Genomic DNA, 12,960 nt, shown 5'->3' on the forward strand with positions numbered 1-12,960 from the left:
TTTTCCAATTGATAGTTTTTATCAGTAGACGGTCAAACAAACCGATCTCGGTTATTCTTTTAACAATCGAAGAAAATTATTTTGAAGAATACCACAGTATTATATATGATAGTATGATTGATAGGAGAAAGGCATCATTACACCAGTAGGTGGATTAAAACAGGTTTTTTAAATACATTAAATAGCGATGATTAACATGATTTGCAACTCGTCATCGGTGAAACGACTGATCAGGTTTGTGGAACGGCTTCTAAACTTCTAAATACATGTATTGAAACAAACACTAAACTTATTTGACCAATAATCCCTCTATTTCACCCTCACAATCTAGATGCGATTGGTATGTGACATACTAAAATATTTATTCGGATCCGTTCTCGACACTCTTCTCAAGTAGTCCAGTGACGAAGCCTCGTTGAACTGCTGGCTGGGGCCTCGGTGGTGGTGGTCCTCCCTCCCAACCATGTCCGTGGTTACCGGAACCATTTCTCGGTGGACAAGGAATCTGGTTTAAGAATATCATCAACATAATTAAATGAAATGACTACTAAACTCACATACCACAGTGCTGTTGGAGGCAGTGCAGTTTCTGTTATGTCCAGAAACTGCAATGGAACAAACCACCGCTAGTAAAACTAAGATAAACGAAACTCTCCGGTTCATATTTAATCTGCTGATAGCTGATGCACTGAACACTGCTCTCGAGTACGACGGTCCTGAGGCAAAAAGTCTATTACTCTCTGTGGTCTTCTTGAGGTTTATTCTGGGTTTGACATAAATTTCTCACCTGTTTGTATACGACACCTCCCTGAAAATGTGGTGAAATCCTGAACTCTCTACGACGTCCGGACCAGACTAGCTCACAAATATTTAACCACAAACCTGTGCGACCAACCGTTATTTATATAGTGGACATCGGACTGCTGTCACCGTTTCAGTTGGATATAATGGACTTGAAAAAAAAAACAGTAAACATTGCAGTCCCGGTCAAATCGTTCCATTGTCGGAGGGCAACGTTTTTCCGACTCGGGCATCCACACACTTGCCTCACCAACGAAACGCAATTGTTCAGTGCTTGGAAAGCGAGGGCTACCAGTAGCAAAAAAGAAAAACTGAGTATTTAAATCACCCTAACCACCCACCGCGGTCTGGACAGTGAATACAATCCAATGAAATCCTCGTTTTTTTCACCCGGAACTGTGATAGTCCCGTAAACTCATTTATTTCCGAAGTTTCCGAACCCCCAGCTCACGCCGGTTTACTGGTTGGCGGTTGAATGAGGCGATGAGCGAGAAAAAAAAATAATGATATTGTTTGGTGAGTTTTTCGGCGAGGACGATTTACTTTAACAATAACGTTCGAACAGTGTGTTTGGGTTTCCAGATGTGTTTTTCATTCAATTGATTAATGTGAATTAAATTGTTCGACATGCTTTGCAGAAAAACAATTTATATGCAGCTCTTTTTGTTATGATAATTAAGTCATCCACACGCATACGCTCTGGTTTACTATCTGAATATATCAATTTTTTCTCTAGAAGAATTTTAATTACAACGATTGAAATTATGTGTTATATTCTTAACATCTGTTGTGGAACTTTGAGCACAAATTAGCTGGAGATGGACTTCTAAAATTCACGAATCATTTTAAGATGGATATCAAGTCTTTCAAATAAAATGTTTTGTCTTTCTCTATAGAATGGATACAGAGTGCCTGGAAAACCAATTTTTGATTGGATCTTCGAAGGCTCCTAGTGTTGTGTGCACCTTTCAAAGAACTATTAATCTGCTCAAACTCTTATACCACTTTATATAATGTTAGGTTCATTTGAAAACTTTTTTTTGTGTTGTTTGTTTGTTGTTGTTTTTTACCCCGGCTTTAACTTTTTTTTTAAGATTGAGTGATTCAATATCTGAAAAACTGAAGTATATCCATGTTTATTAAATAATAATGCCCATAATGAACATACCGATTGGCTTTTTTGAAGTCTCGAACTTTGTTTCGAATACTATCAATTTTTTATCCACAGCTGCAAAAATCTTACTAGATCATAAAATTTCTTGCGAATTTGTCGGCAAAAACGAATTTGAACTTACTAGAAGTATAACCTCGACTAGTGGCTTTACAGAACGTTTGTCCGGGAAGAGTCATTGTTCACGTACGTTTCATCGTCCATGAAGATGCATTCTTTGCATTTTATAAGCAGAGATGTCCATTTCCTCTGTGTGACGAAGAGCAAGAAAAATTTCTCCCCTCGCACTGACAATTTCAACGAGAGCTCTTCTCTTTCACATATATACACCACTGTTGTATAAAGTGTGCACGCATCATGAGTGCGTTTGTTTATTTCTTTTTACCTCCTCCACTGAATTGCACCAAAGTGCTAGAGCAGAGCTAATAAATTCTCTGAGGTTTTCACAGAGGTGTACACGCCGGTGAGCACTCTGGTGTATGGTTTTCGTAGAAGAAGCGTGGGACACGCAAAATCAGCAAAATAAAACAATTTATCGTTAAATTTTCGGTTTTCATTGCAAAATTTTTATAGCAATGCCAGACTCTCTATTGATTGAAGTTCACAGAAGTGTTCGCTCACCATCACGCGCCAGTGGTCACTTGGGTGTATTTAGGCGAGAGCACGTGAGAGCGATTCGTACGAAGAGAATGTTATTCTCTCGCACCAGCTTCTTTCAACACAAGCACGCACTCAAAGTCTGTCTGTCTGGACACTGAGAAGAAGTGCGCTTTCCTCTTTGAGTGGAGCGTAGCAAATGTATCCGCAGTGTTTAATTGAAACCTACGCCCTGGTGTACCACTCTAGTAAAATTCCATCTCTGTTTATAAGAACCTGTGAAACGATGTGAAACTTTTTGACTTTTTGATTGCTTTATGGTCCGAAAAGAACGAATTACATTTCACTGGCAAATCCTTCTTATGGTGCTGGTTTCATAATCACCATAATCATAAACTGACAGTCCTGGATTTTCTCAAATCGCTTCTGCCAATCGATAATATGCCTCTTACGGACTTACTTGCGAACGCTTCAGCTAATGTCAATAACTTGGCGATTTTTAAATCTGACCACGTAAGATTTCCAAAGTTGAGTCAAAAACTAATGTTTCTAGATGGCGTCCCCTCACTTGAGATGACACCGATTGATGGTACAGGATGGCACTAATAATGCCTTTCTCATATTACTCATAACCAGGGTTGCGAACGGTATTGGAGAATGACACGAAACAGCAGACAGTCAAACCGCACAAATGACAGCAGTCGCCGATTGTACTTCGCCGCGAATGTAGCAGATGAAAAATGTCATAGGTTTTATGACATTTTCTCTCGTGAATGTCGCCGTTTGCTCTCATCGATAGCTGTTCTACTCTTTTCAATCTGAGAACGGCTAGCCACAATAAACAGTGGCCCAAATTCAACAACTTTCGAGAGAGGCTCAACTTTGAAATTCGTTTTATGTCGATTCTCATGAGGTTTAGGGGGACATGCACAAGAACGTCTTGCTTCCCAATGCAGACGGTTTTTTTGTATCCTTACGTGTTTTGTTTCTCTGCACTACCGTTGGAAGGAAGCGGTTCAGAGAGAAAAGCAAAGTAAATGCTTTGACTTCAAGAACTTGGATTCGTTTTGGCAGTGATTTTGTTTTATTTACAGTTGGTTGATTTACTCCAATGCACTTTTTCGATCAAACTATTGAACCCCGTTTAGCATATACCAGAATTGTAGAAGTAACCGGAGTGCAAGATCTATTGTCTCTGCTGTAAGATTTCTTGCCTTTGCGTCATACTAGAAAGGCAAAAGCTGCGCTTCTGATTCCTCGTGTGTGAAATTTCAGTGAATAGTTGTAATATAATAACATCTGCTTGAACAAGCTTTGTGATTGAATTTTTTCAAAACTGAAATTGAACCGGTAATGAAAACAACGCCGTTCGCACTTAATTTATCGCTACAGATCGATTACAGCGGATATAACAGTCCAGTTATGGAAATGTCATGACATTTTGTGCTCGTGACATTCTCAAAACCCGTGACCGAAAATGAACATAGCAGCTACTTATCCAGTATGTACATACACTACCACGAAGCGCACGCTGTGGCTTTGACTACTGTGAGAGAGTGCAACAAAATTAACTGCTCTCAGTATTACTGTCGTGTGTCGTGCTCGTGGCTCTTATGATTGCGCCAAGCTCTCTCATTGCGTGTTGGCTACTGTTGAACGTAGCAGCTGCGCGTATCGTTGGCAGAGACTGTCTTACGCTTGGCGACAGTTTAAAAAAATGTGCAATTTTCGCACCCTTGCTCATAACATCATATTACTGGGTAATTCGCAAAAACAACTGTTCATTGAATATAAATAGGAAGGTTTATTCGGATTTCATCTAACAAACTCTACAAATTCTTTTTACCCTGTAGTTCCAGAACCGAAAGTAGTACGCACAACAAATTTAGGAATTCCGTATGAAACTGTAAGACTTTTCCTATAGGTTTGCGAAAATCGATTTCGGCCATCTTAAGGAAACTGAGTGAGATCCTTTTTGCTGTTTTTAATCACCATTCCTCTTCTTCCGAAACCGGATTCAGATGACCGGAATAGCCGAGTTTGGTTTGTTTGCCAGCAACAAATATGACCTCCAAATTGGAACAGTTTTGAACCTAGTTAAACCTAGACTTATTATCTCATGCTCTATTTCGATTTAACCAATTGAACGAAATCTAACAAACGAAACGAACCTGCGTTTCTGTTACTTTTGCATATGTAAGTCAAGCTAAACAGCATGAATCAAAAGCATAAAACATGTAGTAGGATTATTATTATTATTATTATTATTATTATTATTATTATTATTATTATTATTATTATTATTATTATTATTAATATTATTATTATTATTATTAATATTAATATTAGTATTATTATTATTATTATTATTATTATTATTATTATTATTATTATTATTATTATTATTATTATTATTATTATTGACATCACTACACCACCGGCACGGTATTACTGTACTACCGGATGTGAAAATTGCACATTTTTTCAAATAAACTAACTTCAATTCATTGACATTATTTTATTTTATTTTTCATATCATTTATTTTAACTTGGTTTTACATTCTTTTATTCTTTCGTTCGCACTTATCATAAAATTGCTAAAAATTTTATCAACCGCAGCACCGTCTTTCATCAATATCACACACTAGTAGCAGACATCCGTAACCGTTTCGTTTTCTTTATAGCGTATACGAAAAAGAGTAAAGCACGCATCGTTTGGTTTGTGTTTTCTTCTTCCTTAGTACACGCAAACCTTCGTTTACGAACACTTTTTTTACGTTACCTCTTTTTACGTAACTCTTTTTACGAGCCAAATCCCAAATAACGTAATCTTTTTTTACGAACCAAATCCTAAATAACGCAAACTTTTTTTACGAACCTACTTCGTAAAAAGAGATTTTTGCATCCAATGAAAACAATCTCCGGTTCCATGGAAATTACTACAATATGGGTATTTTCGGAACGGGATTGATGAGAAGATGACGGAAAATGATGTTTGAAGTGGTTCGGAAATACAAGATGGCAACTTCCGGTTTATCGATATTGCTTAAAAACCCTTACAATATGGGTATTTTCGGAACGGGATTGATGAATAGATGACGGAAAACGATTTTCGTCAACTACTCATCAATTCCGGTTCAAAAATACCCACATTGTAAGGGTTTTTAGGAATATTGATAAACCGAAAGTCGCCATCTTGAATTTCCAAACCACTTCAAACATCGTTTTCCGTCAACTACTCATCAGTCCCGTTCCGAAAATACCCACATTGTAAGGATGTTTAAGGAATATCGATAAACAGAAAGTTCTTGGATTTTGAACCGACCCCAAAAATCTTTTTTTTGCGCCCACTTATCACATCCGTTCCGAAAATGGCCATGTGATTGGGGTTTTCCACATTCATTACACAAAACTTTCTTTACGAAGTAAATTTCAAATAACGTAAACTTCTTTTACGAACTACCTCTTTTTACGAACCCTCGTTTAGTTCGTAAATGGAGGTTTCGGTGTATCACCAGGTACCGATGTTGTACATATTGTCATTCTAAATAGCGATTTGAAAACTCTGACACTCATTGCCCTGTAACTGCGAAACCGGAGGTCAGCTCCGGATGAATTTTTACAGTAGATTTAAAGATAATATGAGCTTTATTTCAAATCAAGATTTGTGAAAATCGGTTCAAGCATCGCAGAGAAATCGAAGTGAATTCTATTTTTGGAGTTTTTCTTCACCACTTTCGGTGCTTCCGGAAAAGGGGGACCAGTAGTGCCGAATTACGTTTTTATGCCCACAAACTAACAAGTTCTGCAAACTAGAAGAATTTATCAGACAGTTTTAGGGGATTTGTACCTGTATTTGGCCATCGTTCGTCAAAAAATACTAATGAAATTGGTAATTTTCCACTTATCACACCTTAGTTTCGGAACCGGAAGTCGAATCCTAATAAAATGTTCTACAAATTTTTAGAAAACTATGAAACCTTTCATTTGAATCACTGTTTGTGTAAATCATTGGAGCCGTTTCAGAGAAAATTGAGTGTACACATATTACCATATAATTCCGGAACGGAACTCGGATCCAAATGAAATTCAATAGCAGGTTGTGGGATCAGAGGACCTTTTATTTGAATTTTAGTTTGTGAAAATTGTTCTCCGGAACCGGAAGTCGGATCGGGATAAAATTCAATAGCAGAGCAATTCCAGAAATGCTTAGCAGATCATCAGACTCGACCTTCTCCGATTTGGATGAAACTTTGCACATGACTTCAGTATGGCAAACCATAAGTTTTGAACCGATTAAGAGGTCAATCTGACTCACGACTGGTTTTTAAAAGGGCGTGTGTATTTTTGCATTTCACGAAAATTGCCTTTTTCAAATCGTTGTAATTCGGAAACCGTTAATTCTACAAAAATGGCGTTCAGGAAGAAGTTGTAGAGAATCGATTGAGCACTCTAAAAAAAATATACACTGAAAAAAATTTGTAATTTTATTCTCTCAATAATTTTAAAATGAACCAAATAAATTTAAAAAAAATCATGGTTTCGATTTTTTTATAATTTTTACTTTAAAGCTTTTATTAAAACCTACAGATTGATGGCTATCCCATCCAAGCCTTTTGAAAAATGAAGAAGTTACAGCTAAAACAGTTTACAGATATATTCGAAATTTCAAGTTCTCGTTGAAAGATAATCATTTAAACAGTAGAATTTTGTTCTACAGGTTAAAGGAAATAAATTTGTTCATGATACCCTTTCTTCTAAAAGTAGCTGTTCTGGAGATACTTGGATATTTATTTATAACACCTATTTTTATTTTTCCATCAACTGTTTATTTGCTTGGTGTATCTACAATTATTACATGTACATGAATAATTCTTAATTATATTTAAGGTTTAATTTATTTCTGACGGAGCTACCTCGCAGTACAAAAACAGAAAAAAATTGGCAAGTCTCTGTAATTTTAAATCAATGTATAACATTAATGCTGAGTGGCATTTTTTGCAACTGCCCATGGTAAAGGACCATGGGATGCACTCGGGGGTAATTTAAAGCGAATGGCACGACGTGAAAGCTTGGTTAAACTACATGAACACCCAATCACAACTGCAAAACAATTATATGAATGGGCAGAGCAGAGACGACGAGATGCATTCAAGACCATGTCTTTTTGTTACGTGTAACAAGAAGAATATGAACGTGGTGTAACCGAGTGGAGTAGTGTTTTTAAGGATACCAAATGCCTGGACACAGAAATACCATTCTTTCGTTCCGATTTCAGGAACCACAATCGTCACAAGACTGTATTCGAATAACGATGCACGTAGTACTCATACAATTTTCAAAAACTTAAAATCTTAAATATAATTAAGAATTATTCATGTGCATGTAATAATTGTAGATATAGCAAGTAAAAAACAATTTCTGGAAATATTAAAAATGCTGTTATAATTAAATATCCAAGTATCTCAAGAACAGCTACTTTTAGAAGAAAGGATATCATGAACAAATTTATTGCCTTTAACCTGTAGAATAATATTCTACTGTTTAAATGATTATCTCTCAATGAGAACTTGAAATTTCGAATATACCTGTAAATTGTTTTAGCTGTAACTTCTTTATATTTCAAAAGGCACGGATGGGATATCCATCAATCTGTAGGTTTTAACAACAGCTTTAAAATAAAATTTATCAAAAAAAAAAATTAAAACTATTCTTTTTTTTTAAACTTTTTTGGAATATTTTGAAATTATTGAGAAAAGAATCAATTTTTTTTTCAGTTTATATGTTTTTAGATAACCCAATCGATTCCCTACAACTTCTTCCTGAACGCCATTTTTGTAGAATTAACGGTTTCCGAGTTACAACGATTTGAAAAAGGCAATTTTTGTGAAATGCAAAAATACATACGCCCTTTTCAAAAATCAGTCGTGTGTTCGGATTGATCTCTCAATCGGTTCGAAACTTATGGTTTGCCATACTGAAGCCATGTGGAAAGTTTCATCCAAATCGGAGAAGGTCGATTCTGGTTTTGTCACTTTTTCGTCTACTCATTCCTGGAATTGCTCAGCAGGCTATGGAACCATTCATTTTTGCTCGGTTAAACAGTCGTTTTTCACAGTGATTGCATAGCCTTTCTATATGGGAATTCTATTTTGTCCCTCATGAACCAGCAAAAACTGTAGAATTTTCGCTAGGATTCTCTCTACATGGTTCATTAAAATTATTCAGTCCGGTTATTATCCCGATTATCTAAAAGTAGGTAAAGTTGTTCCCGTGTGTATAAGTCTGATAATTGTTGTGATTGGTTACTGGATTACTTGAATTCTTGAAAAAACACAGTGTCTTTTGCCATTTTCAATACGGTTTTTGGTAAGGATTTAGTATACCAACTGCTTTCATAAAACTGGTGGAACAAAGAAACGAAATTTGTATATTAATTTTACGCACAAAAAAACTTGCCAATCAGGCAAAAAAATCTGTTTCGTAAAACCTTTTGTTCACGAACTAGCTATAGTAATCATTTTTTGAGATATCGTGCTCACTGCAAAATATAAGCGTCGTTTTGTGGCAGAGGTCGTTCAATCTACAATATTCCACATATAACTAATGGCATTTTCGATTTAAACGGTGGTGGCACTACACCGGTGTAGGGAAGAAAAGGATGCCTTGATTACACCCAATCTGGAGCGAATATAGTCACTGCTACACTACACCGGTCCAGCGCTAAGAACAAAAACGGCATTAGATCAGTTGCGTCCACTACCAGAGGCTTATCATAGTGCATTTTTAAGAGGAGGAGTGTAGTGGGAAATTAAAAAATATGGAAAACTTTTAAAATACACGGAAAGACCGAAATCAGCATTTTGGCGAAAAAATTAGTTAATTTTCTGATTTTAGTTAGTTATTTTTTGAGACAACTAAAAAAATCTTACTTTTGCTGATTTATATTTTTTATTTCTGATTCCCTTAATAATAATAAAATATATATTGAAATGGCTATTTTTTTAGTTGAATTCACCAATACAACGTTCTGTTATTTCTTAGCTAAGGCACACTTCATTTCCATTCAACTAATTTTTTAGTTGAATTAGAGAAATAAAACGTTGTTTTCAACCAACATAAATGGTTGAATTGGCTTCGGCAATTTGCAGCTATGTGGCGCACTGTCACCGAAAAAAACGTTAACACCGTAATGACTACTAGCCACTAGATGGCACACTACTGCCGAAAAATATTTCAGTCGCGGTAATCTTTTCTATATTGGCAGGTATAAATACGATGTTGTATTGGAGAAAAAGACATAAACATCTTTTTGAAAATTTTTCTTCTAAATCGCTGCTTTCTTCATTCGACTTCGCGAAATCGACTCTCTCACTGAAAACTTTGAGCACTCGGAAAACAAAAACCGAATACAAGTAATACACCGGACGGCGTAGCCCGGAAGGTTGGAAGATACAAAAAACATTATTTGACATAAACAATTAGAGTGCAACATTCGAAACTCACTTCACTGTTCCGCGTAAAAACATTATTTCGCACAATCGCTTCAAATGCGCACAAATTCTGAATAAATACACTTTCCACTAAGAGTTTACGTCATTTTTACAAATCGAATCAGAAATTTATATATGGATATATCGTAACACATGCGAAAAACATCAAAACAATTTCCAAGCAGTTTCAACAAGACTGTCCTTTTTAGCTTTTTAATGGATTGTTTTGATTTGACACTTCTCATGGGGTTTTGGCTAATAAACTTCTTATTGAGACCAATTTCATTTTTGTTTTCTTTGTGCTGTCCTAGAAACAAATTTTCTGATTTTAATAACGAAATTAGTTGTCAATGAGAATTTCGTGTTGGATTGAAATATTGCTGGTTTTTGTCCAGGATATTCGCCAACTAAACTCATTCTCTAAAAATAAGAGTTTTTTCCAGCAAAGTAAATTCTCAATTTTAACTAATCTCATAGTTATTTTGGAAATTTTGTTGTTAAAATCAACTAATTCAAAAACAGTAATACGAATTAGGCACAGAGCTAATTTCGGTCGTTCCGTGTAGTTGCCCTTCTATTTCCATCTAGTGGTGGTGAGGAAAGGCCTCTCTCTGACCAATCAAATAGTCTCACATATAAGATTATATCTTTTTAACCGGAAACGCTCACCATAGTTTTTAGATTAAACCGCAAGTTCATCGTTATTCGTTGAGCTATCCCCGAGGAAATAGAGCCGAATGAAAAAGGTGCGGTTAGTCACCTATACCATTATCTTTCAAATGGGTCGAAGCTTGCTTCAATCGATTTAGCCATCTCCGCGAAAATAGAGCCGAGTGGAAGGAGTGTATATTGTCGGTTACGTCATTTATACCCTTATAAATATATCTGGAATGGTTTTTGATTTTAGAATTTCATCCAAAGCCCAAAAGTATCTTTTAAGTGATTCTAAGTTTGTTGAAATCGGTTCCGATCTCTCCGAGAAAATTGAGCGAAGAGAAAAATCTTGGAAAAGCTTGTCTCTTCAAACTCAGTGCAACGGGCGTCTTCAGAGCTCAACAAACTAAAACCTGGATACAATATCTGAATATCCCTAGATTGGCTACTTCTAGTAGAAACGTTACTATGAGCAAATGTATTGCTCTTGATAAGCAAATTCAAATCATTTAGCTGTTATTTCATGACTTCTTGAAAGGAACAAATAACTCTCTCACGTGGCAATGCTTCAATTCGTTTTGTTTGATTGATCATAACAAACAATTCAAAAAGCAATTATCACACTACCTACGTACACGCTCAGCCAGACAAATGAACTGAATTTATTTTTGGTGATAGTCTTCGCAAACATCCGTCCCACGTGTGAATGAAGTACATTAACTACAATGAAACGATACAGTCAAGTGCCCCGGGTGGCGTCGTGTAGGGTTCCCATAGAATCGTCGCTTGTTTTTATACGAGAAGATACGAAAAACGAATGTACTCCAATTTACGTATTCAATTTGATGGATCGCAGTACATAAAGAGTTCCCGTACAAACGGTGACCAAATGTTGTTGACTTGCCTGCGTTTCCGGTTTGGTATCGGAATTCGATTTTAAACGTGTCAAGAAATATGAGCTACCTCAGGGTTTTAGAAGCTAAAGCTGTTCAGCTCTGCTTATATGGTAAACGTTAATTGATAGAAAATAATTCTACGTTGATTGGAACTGATTATATCCAGAAATGAAACTTTCAATATCAAATCTCGGAATCCTAGACCAGAAAGCTAGAGTTAACTCCAAGCTGAAAACTTTTTTAACTTTTTTATGAAAACATGTAGTAAAATATTTTCTTTGTATAAAACGTCCACAATCGCACTCAATTTTCAAATTTTATTACCTTCACTCCACATTACACCGCCCAGCTTACCATAAACGCCGTTGGTAGCATTTTACCTGTGCTGTGTTGCTTTCATATCGATAGAGTCTTCCAATAATATTTCACATGGATGATAATAGCGAGAAAAACAGTTACACTTTCAGCACATATTCAGAATGAGGGGGTGGATAAATATGCTGTCGTTATTTGAATTGCGCTCTCATTACCATCAGTGACAAGTTTTTGTTTCGTTTAAGGCTGGGCCGCTCATATCGGTGGGATGAGATGGCAATGGCAAGCACGGAAACCATTTCTGACGGACTCGGAGAGAGCTTTGTTCGATGATTGAAACGGCAAAAAACTCACGAACATAATTTGTCCTCGGTGCCAGTGTGAATGTTTCAATTTTGCAAAGTAAGCAGTCTAAACAGTTTGTGGGAGTCAGAACAGGTAAAGGACGTTGTTGACATAAGTTGACATTGGGAAAAAAGTTAAGCACACAAGTGCGGACAAAAAATCGGAAGCAGTGTGATGTGAGGAGATATTTCGCAAATTAAGTGATTTTGTATGTATTCAATCGTTATTGGATGGAGAAAGCTAAAGCCTCGCTTTCAATTAATGCGATACAAATTTTAATATTATTCACTCAAAGCACTAATGTAGAAAACCTAAAATCTGTTCAGTAAACTTACAGATCGATTCCAATTTCCTCGACGTAAGTATTGACTTTTGCTCTTTTCTATTCAGAACTGTTAGGTGTGAAATAATAAAGTAATAAAGATATTCATCCTGATTAAATGTAGTGACTTCTGCTTAAACTTTTGAGCAAATTGATTCATCACAAAGATAAATGATTTATAAATAAATTATCCTCAAAATTGGTATTCGCAATATCTTTCCAAAGGCGATGCAAATAATCAGTTCCAATCATCCGGCGAAGGACCTTGCATGGATAAAACCAGGGCTGACATTATGCATCTCGAATCGAGTTGCTCGAAACGATTATTTTTGAAGTCGATTCGACTGAACTGAGGCATTATGTATC

At 36.1% G+C, this 12,960-nt stretch overlaps 1 long non-coding RNA gene across 1 annotated transcript; it reads right to left on the reverse strand.

Moving 5' to 3' along the window:
- Positions 1-289: 289 nt before the first annotated feature.
- LOC131427757 (uncharacterized) lies at positions 290-887 on the reverse strand. Its single transcript, XR_009229306.1, has 3 exons — positions 788-887; positions 562-716; positions 290-505 (listed from the first exon to the last, which is right to left on the reverse strand). It is a non-coding gene; the product is annotated as an uncharacterized LOC131427757 (long non-coding RNA).
- Between the last annotated feature and the right edge of the window lie 12,073 nt (positions 888-12,960).

This window comes from Malaya genurostris, chromosome 2, assembly GCF_030247185.1.
Source record: "Malaya genurostris strain Urasoe2022 chromosome 2, Malgen_1.1, whole genome shotgun sequence".
Lineage (NCBI taxonomy): Eukaryota > Metazoa > Arthropoda > Insecta > Diptera > Culicidae > Malaya > Malaya genurostris.